This window comes from the organism of the source record quoted next, unplaced genomic scaffold, assembly GCF_019419815.1.
Source record: "Pyrus x bretschneideri cultivar Hongxiangsu unplaced genomic scaffold, Pyrus_bretschneideri_v1 Contig38, whole genome shotgun sequence".
Lineage (NCBI taxonomy): Eukaryota > Viridiplantae > Streptophyta > Magnoliopsida > Rosales > Rosaceae > Pyrus > Pyrus x bretschneideri.
This window is the reverse complement of record NW_025999701.1, coordinates 3,767,976-3,787,597: the sequence shown is the minus strand read 5'-3', so window position 1 is coordinate 3,787,597 and position 19,622 is coordinate 3,767,976. Positions and strand designations below refer to the sequence as shown.

At 35.8% G+C, this 19,622-nt stretch overlaps 1 long non-coding RNA gene across 1 annotated transcript; it reads right to left on the bottom strand.

Annotated features, from left to right (window-relative positions):
- Window positions 1-2,021: 2,021 nt before the first annotated feature.
- Window positions 2,022-2,954, bottom strand: LOC125468470. The gene is made up of 2 exons (XR_007250857.1): window positions 2,705-2,954; window positions 2,022-2,620 (listed from the first exon to the last, which is right to left on the bottom strand). It is a non-coding gene; the product is annotated as an uncharacterized LOC125468470 (long non-coding RNA).
- Window positions 2,955-19,622: the final 16,668 nt, after the last annotated feature.

Here is a 19,622-nt window from a genome sequence, read left to right as displayed (position 1 = left end):
AAGTCTCTTAGCTTGTTCATATCGAATTTTTAGATTTTTCTACCAAGCTGATAATTTATGGCGATGAAATAAAGGAGCAACGCGCAGTGTTGTCAAACTGACGTTTTGAGCTTATTTGGGCTTTTTGGCATTCAATATGATGTCTTTTGGGTATGAGACGTTCTAAAATTATGTTCGGCACATCTCAAGCTTTAATTTAAGTCATTTTGGAGCATATTTGGAGCATTGAAGGTTCATAAACGTGGCTGATATGTGGCTGGGCAGATTTCCCATATTTGATTAGGATTATGTTTCCTAGTTTCTCTTAAGTTATTTTGTTTCCTACTTTTTGGAAGAACTTTTCTAGGGAGATAGTAGGTAAGGAGAGACATATGAACTGTGCATTTAAATTTAGTGGTTGAATCTTTCATATTTGCCCTTCTGTCTGAATGAATCTTTGTGACACACCTTAACCTAGATATCCAAATAACACCTGGATGGCACGTGCTGGGCGACACTCGAGAGTGACGAAAGCCATAAATATGTGGATATGCAAGAACATAAAGAAATAGGCTTTTTAGCCAAAATGGTCCCTGAGATTTTCATAACACATAACTTTGGTCCCTGAGATTTAAATTCAATAAAAATGGTCCCTAAGATTGTCCACCATCCATTATTTTAGTTATTCCATTAAAAAACTCCGTTAAGTGGTCCCTGAGCTTTTTAACGGAATGAACAAAATGATGGATAGTGGACAATCTCAGGGACCAAATTTATGTGTTATGCAAATCTCAGGGACCAAAATTATGTGTTATGCAAATCTTAGGGACCAAAGTTATGTGTTATACCCTTAACTTAACGGAGTTTTTTAACAGAAGGATCCAAATAATGGATGGTGGACAATCTGATGGACCACTTCTATTGATTTTAAATCTTAGGGACCAAAGTTATGTGTTATGCAAATCTTAAGGACCATTTGACTAAAAAGCCTAAAGAAATATGTAATCTAAAGTCACACAACAAACAACAATCATCATGAACACAAAAATGCTAAAGAAATAATAATAATAATCTGAGTTAATCCTAAGCGAAACAGGATGTCCAATAGTCACAATCTGAAGGAAAAGATGCACGTATATGTCTAGAGCATACCATTAAACGAGAGTACTAGTGAAATGAATGACATTAAGCTAAATTTATTCATAAAGAAGCCATATGCAAGCGGAAGAACGCAAGTTCACTAGTAAGGAAATGCCTCGAAGCTCGGGTCATATTCCTCGTCACTAGATCCTGAAGGGGACGCAAAAATAAAAGGTAAGTGGACCATAGTTTATGCTAGTAGTAATGGTAAGAAACCGTTTTATTTCTGAACATACTAATACCTTGTTTTGAAAACATATAAAGTACTACATAATAGGTTTTTCTAAAAACTCTAACATGCCAAAAATGTTCGTAAACAATAAAATCATCTCTAAAAATGATATCGAAACACCCGAAGGCAAATCCAAAGAGAATCTTGTAAATAAAATCAATAATTTACTCAACTAGGGGTATCATAGTCACCTGAAGGCATAAGCATCACCCAAAGGTGAAGCTGTACGACATTGGATTACGCCGATGAAGAAATATGGTAAGTCTCATCACCTAAAGGCAAAGTTGTACGACTCTTAGTTACACCAGAGAAGAAATATAACATAACACGTCAACACTAGCCGTGGCTAGTGAAGCTGTCCGATAGTGGTTTTGCCAGTGAAGCTAGGAGTATGTAATAATATCTCACTGCTTCTCAACTATGTCCTATGGCCATAGATATATACATACTCAGGTTGTGTCTATGTACTGTATGATTACCCACTAGATAAGCACCGAAAAAAGTAACCCAACTCTCATACCAAGTGTAAAATACCAAAACCTCATCATCTGAAATCATAAAAAATTTCAAAACGTGATTTCTGTAAACATGCCATTTTATAAACCTTAAATAGATAAATAAACAATATTTCATGAAAGCGAATCAAATAAATCATGAATTCTCATAAAAGTGAATCAAATGAATCATGAATTCTCTAAAAATCAGACTTAATTCATGAAATATGAAATGCATACAAGCCTAATATCTTTATAAAAACATGCAATTTAAGAAAGGCTCCGCTCATAAATATTCCGCTACCGGAGAGCCGATCGAACTAAGGAGGATGGAATCACTTTCAATAAATGCACCTAAACACAAATAGGGGTCATTTATTAAAACTCTACTAAAATGGTCAAATTTGGAAAAATGGACGACGGATTCAAATTCGACACATCGAAAAACGTAGGGAGAGATCTCAGGTTCCCCTAAGTGCCACCAAAGGATGGCTGCTCGAATCACCACGCGCCACCCCACGCGCTGAGATGCATCGCCTAAAAATTCGCCAGCGCCTCCGTGGACGATGACAGAGCATAGTGCCTTTGCACGGAGGTGCATGCACTCCACACGCTGGCCATGACAGCCTCACACGCCGTGAGTACAAGCGTATTCGCCTTCCTCGATTTTCTGGAATTTTTCCATATTTTTCCTTTAACTTCAAGAGCTCATTCCGACCACGATTTCGAGTTTTCCAGAATTTGCACAGTGAGTTCTCTTGTGTTTTCCGTGTGCCTACACCACCAAAACCAGCCAAAAACTTACTAAACATGAACCTAGACATAATCTACAATGGTAGGGACCAATTTGGAGGCTTACCTTTGCTGGAGATGGTGAGAATTCGCCGGAGAATTCATTGCACAGTAACTGCACTGTGCAGCGAGAGTACGGAAGTTTCAATGGGTTTTTCTCTCAAATTTTTGGTTCAAGCCTTACCACAGTGACTAGAAGGGTGGATGATTGGTGTTATTGTTTGTTTGTTGGTGTATGGGTTTATGAAAGAGCTTGGCCAAGACAGGGAGAGAAAGAGTGAAAGAGATGAATGAGGGAGAGAGAGTGAGATTCTAAAAGAGAAGGAGAGAGGTCACGGGACAGAGAAGAACACCCCAAAAAAGGGGAAAAACCTGCCACGTGTCACCTTATGAGTGGTCCAAGATGGAGAAATATCTCTTAATGTGAAATTACCTAAATGCGCTTGACGTTTAAAAATTCGTAGAAACTTCATTTTAGCTCCAAAATCAATTTTGCTTGAGTCTATGTGTTCGTATCGACGAGTGCTACGTGAATAAATTAAAAGAACAATTCCTATATGTCATAGAACAAGAGTCAACAGAAGTTAACGTTTTCGTCGTTAGGGGTATTTTCATAATTTAACTAATTAAAATGTAAAATTTAAGACGGGTTGTTACACATTGTAATCGAATAAGGTCATTTCCAATGAGGCTTATGTCTCTTTCGAGCTGACTTCCACCTTTTATTTAACATCTATAACTTTTGTACTGGCGAAATTCCTTTATGAAGATTTGGCTACAATTAAGCTTTTTCTTCCTTTCTTTGTAGATTTTAGTCTTCTCGTAGGACTCCATATGAATTTCCTCAAGTTTAATGGGTTGTGTAGATGCACAGTACAATTCAGCAACCAAATTTTTTTTTTATCTGTAGCTGTCTGCCTTGTATCCGAATTCACCAATGTGTTAGAGGGCCTACCTTGTGACTTACTAGATGCTAAATTTGTATGAAACTCCCCTAACACATTAACTCTTAGGTCTTCTTGCAACCTTTCTAGGAAAGATTCTTTTAGCACATAAACTTGGGTATAACTTCTGGGAAGATTGCAGGATCAGCATGTGTTTTTTTTTCCTTTGGACCCTCAATCTAGAACGTATATCAAACATGGAATCCATTTGTAGTATTCACGTCAAATCTAAACATGCAAGACTCATTAAGCTTTGTGAAACCCTTTGAAAAACCATGCAACTCTTATCCTAAGTGAAATCACAACTATTAATCATAGAAACGCTACCAATTTTAGGGACAGCCTTTCAACCAAAATTGCATCAAATTACTTTTCTAAATATACTAATGGTGATCAAGCATTAAGACAAATAGATAGTTCAAACACGGTGATTGATAATTCAAAACTTGCATGCATAATATCATAAGTAAATTGAAAAGAAACTAAGGCTCGTGGCCTCACCCTAGCAAAAGAGAATTTGTTACAAATAATCATAAAACAAAAGGAATTTAATTGAAATAGAAAATAATAGAAAACACCTAGCCCAGTTCTCCAATTAATGCGTAGAGAACCCTAATGGCTAAATAGCCTTCTTTATACTAATACAAAATAAAATCCTTCCTAGAAAAATGTCTTCTAAGAAGTAGGAAACAAAATAACTTAAGAGAAACTAGAAAACATAATCCTAATCAAATATGGAAAATCTACGTGGCTAACAATCAGCCATGTTTCAGGCCCAAAATGATTTGAATTAAAGCTTGAGATGTCTCGAACATAATTGTAGAAGGCCTCCAACCCAAAAGACACCATCTCCAAGGCCCAAAACATCAGTTTGACAGCACTCAACACTGCGTGCTACTTTTTTATTATGTTGCCATACATTATCAGCTTGGTAGAAAAATCTAAAACTTTGACAGTGACAAACGGAGAGAGTCACGAACATCCTCTAATTGGAATCACCTCAAAATTTATCTATTTGGTCACTTTTTGCTTAAAAGGATGTTGCATGTCCTACATTTGATCACTTTTTTTTTGTGTTACTTGGTTGCTTATATATCTAACTTTTGAACCTTATCGTTTTGGTCGTAGGGAACAAGTCTTGTTGAAGGCATGTTCCTATGCTTGCCTGAGACGAGACTAATAAAGTTGGATGCAGACCCATTCTCAAAATGTACAACCTTGTTGGAAATTATGTATTATAATATTTAATTTTTATATGAATGAAAAATAAGAGTCAAGTGTTATGGTTGAATTCAAATTCATGAGTTGCATCTGTTCGTTGGAACTTTAGGCAACGGTCATAATGTTTGAAAATGGATGGCTTGAGTTCTATATGAACTCAATCGTCCCACTCATCTAAATAATCAAGAGAAAAGTTTTATCCAAGGTCTTTTATTCTTTGTTACTCAAATTTCGAGTCATGCCTTGAAAGTACGGAATATATGAAGTTTTCTAGAGTCTGCTTTGACTTCGGATTATAGATTGTTGAATCCTGGGAGACGAACGCCTACCGAACTACAAGCACAAGAGTATGGACGAAATTCTATCTTTAGGACATTGCATTTATGCAAGCCTCAATCTTCAAGTTTGTCAATTTTTCTAACTTTCTCTCTAGTTGTTTATATTAATCTCATACATAATGATGTTATGAATTTCTTATGATTATTGTTATTGGAATTTTTGTGCTATTTTCATATTTTCTAATATTGCTCCAACAAACCTAAGATTGTTGAAGATTTGTCATGCAAACTTTTATGAATGCCCTGAATATTTCTCTAAGAAGTTACAGCTTTTGGAGTGGCATGAATCTCCGCTAGAATCTCTGCGATCAAGTTTTGGACCACTTCAGCTTGTTGAACTCTAGATGCCTAACAGCCACATTAAGCATCTATGGAATGAAAGGTAAGACACTCTTAACTATGCCTATTTTTTTGGCAGTGAATCATGCGCATAATTTGTGGAGGAAGATGTTCAGGTGATTTTTTTTTTTTCCCTTTCCTAATATCTCATAGCAGCTTCTGTTGACGGAAAATTTGGTGCAAATTGATCGTTCTAACTCTCAAAGCTTGACAAAGACTCTGGACTTCAGTATGGTCCCAAATCTTGAGGAGCTGATCCTTGAAGGCTGTGTGAAATTATTGAAGCTTCACCCGACAAATGGGAGTCTCCAACACCTTGGTTTATTGAATTTAAAGGGTTGTGAAAGTCTAGAGAGTCTTCCTTCTATCAGCTTGGGATCCCTTAAAACTCATTCTCTCTGGGTGTTCAAAACTCGCTGCGTTCCTAGAGATTTTGGGAGGTATGTGTTGGAACTTGTGAGGGACTATTGTCCCACATCGACCATACACTCTATACTCTAATTCCCCTTTATAAATGAGTTCACTCACTTACTGTTTGAAAGGAATTGGGCCAAAGTCATGGACCTTGGGCCTTGAACTGGGAATGTTTTGGTGTATATATTCAATGTCAAAGATAGGCCTCCAAAGGTTCGGATGGATGAAAAACACAAGTATGATTTTTACATTTTTGATTTTAAGATTCAATTTTTTTTTTTTTCGAAAGGATAAGGCTGTTTAAAAAAATAGTTCCATTCATTCTGAAAGGATAAAAATGAACATCCATAACTGTTCAAAAACGCCATCGTATATATGGCTGTGATATTAGAAACGAAGAGATAATTCCATCGCTCTCTCTTTGATCTTTGACAGAGAAACACATAGTAAATTCGCCAAGAATCCAAGTTCGAGTGCAGGAACTTCGGTTAGATAGTTGTATCCTGCAAGATAGACATACGTGAACTACTACACTGGTGTAGTGGCAAATTTATGTCTTAGGAGATTGCTACTGCAAGCCTCTATCTTCCATAAACAAGCCAGTGATTATTGTTGTAATTTTATATGCAATTTTATTAATTGTTCATATTCTGGTATATTGTATATATAGTGAAATTGTAATTCGAAATAAACTGTGCAATTATTATATATTGTATAATTGATATTTGATTGGTTCTAACAATCTAAGACATAAATTTATTCCATGAATCAATCAAATGTTGGTGTTGTCAAGCAACACGTTGAGAAACCTGAGAAATTCAAGCGAGTTGATTTTAAATGTTGGCAACAGAAGATGTTGTTCTTCTTGACAACTCTAAACTTGAGTCACGTCATTACTTCTGAGGCCCATGAAGCACCAGAAGAGGGAGATATTCCTGTTGAAATTCTGCAAGCTATAGAAGCATGGACTCACAATGAATTTCTATGCAAGAACTACATTCTGAATGCTTTAGATAACTCTCTGTATGTTGTTTATTCATCATATAAGATGGCTAAAGATCTATGGGAGTCTCTGGACAAAAAATATAAGTCTAAAATGGCTAGTAGCCTAGTTCCAAGAAGTTTGTGATTGGAAAATTTTTGAATTATAAGACACCAAGTCTGTTGTCAAGCAAGTTGAAGAACTCCAAGTGATTGTTCATGAGCTAGATGAAGAGAATCTTGGTCTGAAAAAAGGCTTTGTGGTTGGCTCTATTATAGAGAAACTGCCTTCAAATTGGAAGTACTTTTAGATTTATCTGAAGCATCCAGCTGAAGACATGGGCATGGATCAATTGATTCTCAAAGCGCGTGTGGAAGAGGATCATCAAAAAAATGAGAAATATGATGCCTCATCGCTAGAGGCAAAAGCCAATACTATGAAAGGAGGATATTTGCACAAGGCAAAGCACCATCAGAAAGATAAAGGCAAGGATGCTGCAAAGAAAGCACTGACTGCTGCGAAAGGGAAAACCTTCAAGAAAATCAAAGGAGGTTGCTAGGTTTGTGGAAAGACAGGTCATAGGGCAAAGGATTGCCACCACAAGAAGGATCAAATACTGAGAATTCAAATCAAGCAAACATTGCAAAAAACAAGTTTGTTGTTGTATCTGAGGTCAATTTATTAACTAATTCCAATGACTGGTGGGTTAATATAGGAGCAACAAGGCATGTTTGTGTTGACTTGAATTTATTTGTGTCTTACCAACCAATTGATGGTGGAGAAAATTTGTACATGGGAAATGCAACTGTATCTGCCATTGTAGGGAATGGAAAAGTGACGCTTAAACTCACTTCTGGAAAAGAGCTATCATTCACCAATGTTCTGCATGTTCCTGATATTCACAAGAATCTAATTTCTGGATCACTTCTGAGTAACAAAGGTTTCAAATTAGTCCTTGAATCTGATAAGTTTGTAATCTCCAAGGGTGGGGTGTATGTGGGAAAAGGTTACCTGGCTGAGGGGCTCTTCAAATTGAATGTACTTTATGTTGATGCTATTAATAATAATAACAAGCCTAGTGCTTCTTCTGCTTACTTGATTGAGTCCTCTATATTATGGCATGCAAGATTAGGACATGTTAATTTTTTTTCTCTTCAAAGAATGGTTAACTTAGGCCTATTGCCCAAATGTTCCATGAACAAAGTATCTAAATACGAGATATGCACAAAATCAGTGGAAAAATCCAATGAAGTACGTGGTTTAATCCATAGTGATCTTTGTGATCCACACCAACTCGTGGAGGAAATAACTACTATATTTCTTTAATTGATGATTGCAGCAAGTACTGTTATATCTATATGATTCATAGCAAACATGAAGCTTTGAACATGTTTAACACATTTAAAGCCAAAGTCGAAAATCAACTAGACAAAAGAGTCTTAAGGTCAGATAGAGGCGGTGAATACGAATCTAATAACTTCGCATAATTTTGTTTGAAACATGGAATAATACATCGAAAACAACATCACCATATAATCCTCAACAAAACGGAGTGGCTAAATGTAAAAATCGAACATTGAAAGATATGATTAATTTCATGTTAAACAGCTCCAGTGCACCACTTAATTTATGGGGTGAGGCACTTCTTGTTGCCAACACAATATTGAACCGAATTCCACATAAGAAAACTAATCAATCTCATTATGAAATATAGAAAGGTAGGTTACCTACATATAAAACTTTGAAAGTGTAAGGTTGTCTTGCGAAAGTTCAAGTGCCTCTTCAGAAAAGACAAAAACTTGGACCAAAAACAGTGGTCATGCCAATAATAGTTCATCATACAGATTTTTTGTTCATAAATCTGAAATTGCAGACATTCATGTAAATACAATACTTGAATTTGCAGAAGCTGAGTTCTTTGAGGAAATTTTCCTCGTAAAGATAGGTCATATGTTTTGAATAAAAGAGTACATGATGATACTACGAGAAATAATGATGATAATCACGCTTCAACTTCTAGAATCCAAAGCCAAGATTTGGAACCACGGAAGAGTAAAAGAGCAAAATTTACAAAAGGATTTTGGTCCTGATTTCCTCACTTATCTAACCGAAGAAGAGCCTCAAAATTAAAAGGCTGCATTAGAATCCTTTGAAGTACCTTATTGGAAAGAAGCTATTCAAAGTGAAATGGGATCCATCATGCAAAATAATACATGGAAATTGGTCACAAATGGATTTTCAAGAACAAATTGAGACCGGATGGTACCATAGACAAGTATAAAGCTCTTCTAGTTGCCAATAGGTATCATAAAAAAGAAGGACTTAACTACTTTGACACTTATTCACTTGTAGCTAGAATAACATCTATAAGGTTGACAATAGCTATAGCGTTTATTTACAATCTCGAGATACATCAAATGGATGTCAAGACTACATTTTGAAATGGTGAATTAGATGAAGAAATATATATGGAACAACCAGAAGGCTTCATTCTCAAAGGTCAATAAAAGAAAGTTTGCAAATTGATTAAGTCATTATATGGACTTAAACAAGCTCCTAAGCAATGGCATGAAAATTTGATCACAAAATGATCACAAATGGATTTGTAATCAATGAAAGTGATAAATGCATTGATGTTAAGCAAACGAAAAATGCTTGTGTTATTGTATGTCTATAGGTTGATGACATGCTCATAATGGGAACAAACAAAGATATGATTAACTCCACAAAGAAAATGCTAAATTCTAGCTTTGATATGAAAGATATAGGAATAGTTGATGTGATTCTTGCAGTTTTAATTCTAAGAAATTCAGATGGATATGTTCTAACTTAATCACATTATGTCGAAAGGGTTCTAAAAAGGTTTGGGCATTATGATTGTAAACCTACAGTAACTCCATTTGATCTCATTCATAAACTTACTAAAAACAAAGAAGAGAGCGTATCTCAATTGGAGTATACCCAAGGTATAGGTTGCTTGATGTACATTATGAATTGTTAAAGACCTGATCTCGCTTATTCAATAAGCCAATTAAGCAAGTATTCAAGTAATCCTTGAAGAGATCATTGGAATGCTTTAGTAAGGGTATTATGATACTTAAAGCATACAATAAACTATGGTTTGCATTACACTCAATATCCCCAAGTATTAGAAGGATATAGTGATGCAAATTGGATTTCAGGGAGCACAGACATTAAATCCACAAGTGGATATGTATTTACACTTGGTGGAGCAGCTATGTCATGGAAATCGTCTAAGCAAATGTGTATAGCACGTTCAACAATGGAATCAGGGTTTATAACCTTAGATGCAGCTACTGATGAAGCTGAATGGCTTAAAAAATTTCTAGAAAATATTCCATTATGGCCCAAACTTGTGACTGCAATATGTATACATTGTGACAACATGGCTGCTTAAAAACGCTGAATATAATGGGAAGTCGAGATATAAGGCGACGACATAGAACCATTAGACAGCTACTCAAGAATGGAACTATTTCCATAGACTCTATTAAATCTAAGGAGAACATTGCCGATCCTTTGACTAAAGGCCTACCCAAGGATCAAGTGGCATTTACATCGAGGGGAATGGGTTTAAAGCCAACTCAATGAGTTATAACTTGATGGAAACCTAACCTAGCTAATTGGAGATCCTATGGTCTAGGTTCAATAGGCAAAGCAGTTGAGGAAAACTCAAGGTAAGAAACACACAATCCTTACTCATTCCTATGATAGAAAACAGTGTGTTGCTTGTAAGACAAAGAGGGTGAATCGCTTTTCTTAATAATGCTAATATCTTATGGTTAAGATGAATAGAACAGAATGTTCTTGATTAACATTACCTATATGAGATTGATGTGGGGTCGCATCTTTGAGAATTGATATGGCTACAATTCTCTAAAGGTCTCATTAAATCAAAATATATGTTCAGGACCAAAAAGAACACAACTGTATGAATTGAAGTTGTAGACATCGAAATTTCGGTGAAACAAATGTTCACCAATGCATTAAAGTTTTGACGTGTCAAGGCATACATGGCATACGCCACGTGTTGTACAAATTGTACACATGGCGTGTGACTCAAAAAAATAGGAAGAAATACCCTTGAAGGATTAAACAAGTTTTTCTTCTCATTTTTGGGAATGACAAGGCAAGCACATTTCAATCCATTGAGGATCAAAACAAGTTTTTCTTCTCATTTGGGCAATGACAAAGCATACACATTTCAAGTTTAAAATGGTGTTAAGTGGGAAATTAGGCCATAAGTTACACCACTTCAAGTTTAAAATGGTATTAAGTGGGAAATTAGGCCATAAGTTACACCACTTCAATTTCAATATTGCATTAAGTGGGAAAATTAGGCAATGGTGCTTGGAAAGGAAAAAAATATTTTTGTGGTGGTGATTCATTCTCAAAGCCTATAAATAGGTTTCTCCATCAAGGTATCAAGCATCAAGGAATTCACAAATACATTTCTCTACTCCAAAATTAGAAGAGGAATTCCCCAAATCCTTGAAGCTTTGAAACTCCAAAGCTTCCAACCATCCAAATTCCCAAGAATTCCGAAGGATCAAGAAAGCTCTCTTCGTTCTTCGTCAAATCCTTCTTCAAGATCAAGCCCCAACGGCCCTTGAAGAATTTCCACCAACTCAAGATCAAGCCCCGACGGCCCTTGAAGAAAGTGTTCATTGTTCATCATCCGTTCATCCTTAGATCAAGCCCCGACGGCCCTTTGGATAAACAACCTCAACAAATCCACACATCCAATCGTTCTTCAAGATTAAGCCCCAACGGCCCTTGAAGATCCGCTCATCCATCAACCTTCAAGATCAAGCCCAAAAGCCCTTGAAGAAATCCACACAACCATTATTCAAGATCAAGCCCCGACGGCCCTTGAAGAAAGTGTTCATCCGTTCATCAACTGTTCATCCTTAGATCAAGCCCCGACGGCCCTTTGGATCAACAACCTCAACAAATCCACACATCCAATCGTTCTTCAAGATTAAGCCCTAACGGCCCTTGAAGATCCGCTCATCCATCAACCTTCAGATCAAGCCCAAAAGCCCTTGAAGAAATCTACACAACGATTATTCAAGATCAAGCCCAAAAGCCCTTGAAGAAATCTACACAACCATTATTCAAGATCAAGCCCCAACGGCCCTTGAAGAAAGCGTTCATCATTCATCATCCGTTCATCCTAAGATCAAGCCCCAACGGCCCTTTGGATCAACGACCTCAACAAACCCATACACCCATTCTTCAAGATCAAGCCCAATGCCCCTTGAAGATCCATTCATCAACTGTTCATCCTTAGATCAAGCCCCGACGGCCCCTTGGATCAACAAACAAATCCACACATCTATTCTTCAAGATCAAGCCCAAAAGCCCTTGAAGAAAACCAACTGTTCATTCAAGATCAAGCCTCGACGGCCCTTGAAGAAAACCAACCGTTCTTCAAGATCAAGCCCAAAAGCCCTTGAAGATCCGCTCATCCATCAACATTCAAGATCAAGCCCTGAAGGCCCTTGAAGAAACTTCCATCAACCTTCAAGATCAAAGCCACGAAGGCCCTTGAAGAAACTTACAACCGGTCATCCAAGATCAAGCCTCGACGGCCCTTGGATCAACAAATCTACATCTTACGGAGATCGAATCAGAGGACCAAATTTGAGAGAGATCGTAACCCCAAAATCATCAAACCAAAAAATATTATTTTGTACACGTTATTCTTGTTTCTTGTTTCAAGGAATTTTCGTGTTCACAGAAGTATGTCAAGATTTGGTATGTTTGATGCTTATTGTTTTGATTTACTACTAAGAATGATCAGTTCAAGATATTAAATTCACCACTTCATTAGGTAAATCCAATGAGTACTCACTAGAAAAGGTTCAAGTCCAAAAGACACCTATCCCGATGCGTATCATATCTAAGTTCTCTGCAAAGACATTACTAATTTAGTTAGTATCTTATTTTCTATTCAAATGTGGGGTATTGCTAGAGTTTGAATAGAAAATGTGGTGTATTGTTGGAACTTGTGAGGGACTATTGTCCCACATCGACCATACAGTCTATCTAATTCCCCTTCCAAAGTCATGAACCTTGGGCCTTGGACTTGAAAGGTTTGGGTGTATATATTAAATGTCAAAGATGGGCCTTGGAAGGTTCGGATGGACACAAGTACGATTTTTACATTTTTTATTTTAAGATTCAGATTTTTTTTTTCTTTTATTTATTTATTTTTACCGAAAGGAAGAATAAGACTGTTTACAAAAACAATTATATCCCTTCTGAAAGGATAAGAATGCACAACCATAACTGTTTAAAAATGCCATTTTATATATGGCTGTGATATCAAAAACGAAGAGATAATATCTAGATGGAACAGCTATAAGCGAGCTGCCGGTAACATTCGAGAAGTTGAGAGGCCTTACCTTGTTAAATCTGAAAGGGTGCAAGAACCTTCATTTGAGGCGTTCAAGCATCCTTGGTAGTTTGACATCTCTGAAAGATCTCAATTTGCAGGCTGCTCACATGTTGACCAACTGCCTGAAAACATAGGGAACTTGCAACATTCGGAGGAGCTTGATGCCTGTGACGGCGGCATAAGAAAAGTTCCCTCCTCCATTTCATGTCTGAACAAGCTTAAACTATTATATTTAAATAGATGTAAAGATGAGCAAATGGGTTTGCAGTTGCCTAACTCTTTCTCAGGTTTGTCCTCATTGTATAGATTAAATCTAGGTCAATGCGGTCTAGAGGAAGGAGCAATCCCTGATGATATTTTCTGCTTATCGTCATTGCTGTATTTGGATTTGAGGGAAAACAATTTTGTGAGCTTACCTAGAGGCATTTCTCCCTGAGCTTAGGCAACTTTCCTTGTTTAGGTGCAGCAATCTAGAGTCGTTACCAAAAACTCTTCCCATCCAAACTGACAGACGTAGAAGCTTCTGAGTGCCGAATGTTGAAAAATTGTTCCAAGTCATTTCACAATACAGACTTCGATAACGGTTTCTGCTACATAAATTGCGGAAAATCTTACGAGAGTGAAGATCCCCTAGTTCTTCAAAAGTTCAATAACTTCAGAAAGGGGTCGTGTGGACTTTTGTTGTTATGAGCCACGAGGCGGGCGATTTGCAGGGCAGTTGAATACAGAAAGTAGGCTCAACGAATAGACCTGATCTGAAAGTAAACGGGTGCGGAGTACAACTAATATACCAAAAAGATGCTGCAACATTTGTGCACAATTTATCAGAATCTGCTAATGGACATCTGGATTTGAGTTTTAGTAGACATTGTAAGGGAATATTGGATTGGGCAATGAAGCTGAAAGCTCTGGTATGGTGACAGTACTTTACTACGATCTACGGGATCTAGGATCAACTTCAACTCTGAATCAAGGACGCAGTAGGTAAAGTACTACTTACTCTAACATCGAGCAATCAAATGGGAAGTTAAGCCTGGTTGTTAGAACCAATCAAATGTTAAGTATATATTATACAACAATTTGCACAGTTTTATTTCGAATGGAAAAACTCAATAACAAATACAATATATTAAAACATAAACACTTAGTGTAATTATATATAAAATCACAAATCATTGACTTGTTCTTTGAAGATAGAGGCTTGCAGAAGCAATCTCCTAAGACCCGTTCATTTTTATCTTTAAGAACGGTTACAACCGTTCATGTGATTGGTTTTATCATTTCAGAAAAAAAAAAAAAAAAAAAAAAAACTGAATGAAAAAATCAAAAACGTAAAAATGATACTTGGGTTTTTCGTCCATCCGAGCCTAAGAGCCCCAAGGCCCATCTTTGACATTTAATATATACACCCAAACTCTCCAAGTCTAAGGCCCAAGGTCCATGGTTTTTGCCCAAGAGTTGTTGTAAAGGGTGTATGGGCGATGTGGGACTGGCAGTCCCACATAACACAGGTTTCCAACACTGGTTTGGTACTGAGGTTATTCTGAAAAAACTAGTATAAAAAAAAGCTGAAAGCTGTTTTTGTGTTTGGTAAACATTCAGCTTCAGTTTTTTTTCACAGTTTTGAATGAAAAAAAGCCAAAAACAAGAAGCTGCAAAACCCAGCTTTGAAAAACCAGCTTCTTTTCACATCTGTTTTACATAAAAGTTTACCAAACACTATAATACTGCTTTTTTTTTGTTTTGAAAAGCACATTTACAAAAAAATTTACTCAATACTCTGCTGCTTTATTTCACAGCTGCTTATTCTCACAGCACAATAGAATCAGTTTTTTTTCAAAGTACAGCAATACCAGCACTGTATGAGGTCTCTCTCTCTCTCTCTCTGTCTCTAAATAATTTATTCTGAAAATATGAGCACACCCCTTAGAATTCAATTTTCTTTAACTAAAACCCATCATGGTAAGTTTCTCTAACAAAAACCCAATGACTAGGCTCCAACTAAGTAATATCCATAATTAAGTTTGACTTGGCAAAATTTGTATTTGTTGATGTCTAAATTACCCTTAATAACACTTACTTTGGGTCTCTCACTTATTATCTACATTTTATTTTACATTATTTCATTCAATTAAATGTCTTCAAATACCTTATGGAGATTTGGAAAAAAAGTTAAATGTCATGATTCATATGCATTTAATAACAAAAATTTACATGATACCAATGTTCCTTATATATTTGTTTTCACATGATGCTAACAAGTAAATTAGTATATCCTACAAATATCAAAAAGTTATTTTATTCAAAATTATCAATATTTTAAATATAAAATAGGTAAATTATTTTGCACAACATATATATAATAACAATATAAGTTCCTAGTAAATTATGTAATGATACATGCAAAATAATTTACCTACAAAATAAATAAATATTTTTTATTCAAAATTAATTAAATACCAATATTTTGCAAATATATATATATATATATATATATATATAACAATTTACCTACATGCAAAATAATTTACCTACAAAATAAAAGAATGTAGATTGATTGCACACTCTATATAATAATAACAAAATGTGGCTAGTATATATGTATTATCACATGAAAAATAATTTACCTACAAAATAAATAAATGTTTTTAGCCAATTGATTCAAAATTAATTAATTACATATTATTTTACATAAAAATATAGATAAATTATTTGCATGCATATATATATAATTTTAACAAAGTACCTAATACATACATGCAAAATAATTTACCTACAATGATTGTCAAACAAATAAACGAAATGAAACATATGATGGTAAGAGAAGTATAAAGTAGATAATTTTATAATAATAAGGCACTTATTTCCCACAATTATGGTGGATAATTAAATTCATTAATATAATTAGAGTGTTGTGGCACAATTGTAAATAGTTTGAAAATAATAGGTATTTAATTGTTTACATGGCAGTCTACTTCAAATTTGGGTTTTATTTGGATGTTTAAAATGATATGGGTTTTTGTCAAGGAAATAAGTGTTGCATGGACTTATATCTAAGGGACCCTAATTTCAGGCTGGTTCTTCCATCACTATGCTGGAGACGTAGCACTTTGTCGCCTTCCTCGAGACTTATATCATGACAAGAGATAGGTAGGATCCGAACTATTACCACAATCCTCTCCATTCTGCACTGCTCCATGTTGATTCTTGTTGGAAGTCAAAAGCAAAATCAATGCCAATAGGAATAAATGCCAGTAGTTGAAATTATTGGCTGCACAACTTTCTTTTATAGCTTGTATGTTTTTAATGTTCTGCAAGCTGTCTTGTTTGTTTTCAACAGCGGCAACCATATACTTTTGCATGGATAGCATTCAATGCTATGTTTAGAAAGTATTGTAAAATATCTATAAGAGAGATGTCTATGTACGTTTGAAACCCATTCCAGCAATAGAGTAGAAAACTCTTTAAGGGTGTATTTACTAATCCATTATTAAATTGAAAGTATTTGAATTGAGAAGGAAATAAAATGAGACGGAATCAGAATCAAATTCATGTTGAAGTTGTTTACTAAAATTGTCTGGAATCGGAATAGAATTCCATAAAACTGTTTACTAATTCAGCAGAATCAGAATATAAACCACTATGATTACTAAAATGCCCTTGTCACAAATCAAATATTTTATATACTTTTTTAATAAAATTTGATATAGTATATAATAGTAAGAAAAAATTAAATTGCTTTTTTTTATTTCATAGACACACTAAAATGATTTTGTTTATTTTTTATTTTTTATAAATTTAAGTATTTACTTTAATATCTAAATTTTCTTGCTCAAGTTGTAGTTTCTTCTCTTCAGCATATGTATGGAGTTGCGCATAATGTGAGTCTAGGGTTAAGGATAATCTTGGAAATAATGAATATAAGTGAGGGCATAAAGGAAAAAAAAATTATCATTCCAATTGCTCGTGCAATCCAGAATCCAAATACCTTCTCTATGTTGGGAACCCCATGCACTTTTGATTCCTCCCAATTTTCGTAAACACATGTATAATCCGTAATCGGAATGGGATTCCTTATTCTCATTCCGATTACGGGTTAGTAAACACACTATAAATATATCAAGTGCATGTTTTCCAAAAAGCTTGCTACTTCTTTCTTTTCTTTTGTCCAGCTTCGTAAAGAGATAAACAGTTGAATATCAGAGCGCAGGACGAACAAGACTAAGAAGAATATTATTAAACAAACAAGAATGCCGAAACGGCTACAGAATCCCAAGAGACTACATCGTGACTAACTTGTTTCTCAAACTAAATTACAAGCAATATTTATAGAGAACTAAACCCAAGAAACACTAACTTGGATGGGCTAGGCCCAAACCCTAAACTAACAAGCAAAACTGAATTACTAAAACAAACCTAAATACTAATATTTTCCAACACCCCCCGTCAAACTCATGGCGGTAAACAACATGACTTTGCCAACAAGCAGATGCGGATGTAAGCTCCATTATGCTAATTTCCAATGCCAATTCCAATATGAAATTCCATCAGTGCAAGTGCAAATTTCCAATGCAAGTGCCAGTGCAAGATTCCAATGCCAGTACCAGCGCAAGAGTCCAATGCCAGTACCAGTGCAAGATTCCCATACTAGTGCCAGTGCAAGATTCCATGCCAGTGCCAGTGCACACAAATACCATTACGATACTTTGACTCAATTCTTGGGTTTGGGGTTGGTCAGACAACAAGTTCGTGGGTTATGTTGCACAGCGGTGTGGCGGGTCAAGCTGCAGATAAAGGTGGTCCAAGAAGGAGACGAACTCTATCCTAGTTTGTGGTTCTCAGGTCTGGGCTTCGTCAAAACCAGTGGTGAGCATGAGATTGCTAGGGATACAAGTCAGATGTCGGAGTACAGGACAATAACGAACGACAAACAATGAACAACGACAATTTGTTTTTTGTTTTTTGTTTTACTTCAACGAATTTATCTAAACTGGAACAATCAAATAGCAAAAGACGACAGCAAACTAACATGGGACATACAAGAGCAGATTAAATCCCAAAGGATCAAAAACTGCTCAGATACCAAGTTGAATATCAGAGTGCGCGACGAACAAGACTAAGAAAAATATTATTAAACAAACTAGAATGACACGCCCTGATCCCGATGTCTGAGGGACATCACGATGGCCACGTGCTAGCCGACACTTGAGGGTGACGCAAGCCATTTAATGAATGCATATGCTAAGAACACGTAAAACATGCGTATAAATTTCGCTGCAACTAACCAAATAATATATATTCAATTGCCAACAATGATAAAGATAATGATAGTGCATGGCATGTTCAGAGCATACATCTAATTCAGACTACAACGGAAGGTGCTATTACAATGATGTCAAAGCAGAGATGATGGCACAATATCACTAGTAAGGGAATGCCTCGTAGCTCAGGTCATATGCCTAGTTCCTATGTCCTGAAGGGGCGCAAAACAAACATGAGTGGACCAAGCTGATATATATATATATATAATACTGAAACAGTTATCAACATACTAACCCCCAAAGTTTTATGAAAACTCGATAGCATAATATGTAATAGGTTTTTCTGAAAACCCTAGCATGCCATAAAACCTTCATAAAACATATATCGTATAGTGTGCTACGTAGTGGTATCATAGTGACCCGTGGTACTACATTTCCCAGCCCGAAGCCAACAACTATATCTCCTAGCCTGAAGCCAACAATTATATCTCCTGACCCAAAACCAATATACAAGTATCTTCACCCGTAGGCAGAACAGTGACCACTAGATAAGTACAAAAAGATTGAATATAATCTTTCCAAAGCATAATACATATATCTCAAAACATCTTCATAGCATATAGTTATCCATTATATATACTACAAAGAAGTGTAAAAAACATGTTCATATATAGTATATAGTCATCCATCATATATGCTACAAAGAACATAAGTTCGATCAAGTATGGTAATCCAAAATATTCTTAGTCAAGCATGATAACCATAAAGTGTAAATCTAATTTACTCATAAAACGTAACCATTAAATCATGCTTTTGGAAAGGGTCCACTCACAGATACTCCGTCGTTGAAAAGCCGTACGAAATAGGAAGAATGGAATCGCCGTTAATAATGGCACCTAAGCACATAAAAGGTCCAATTAATAAAACTCTAATCAAACGATTAAGTTTCCAAAAATGGACATCATAAAAGGATTTAGGACGTCGAAAAACATAAAAAGGGGACCTTAGGTACCCCCATACGCAGCCACAAACGCTCTCACGCCTTATCGCAAGATGGCGGCT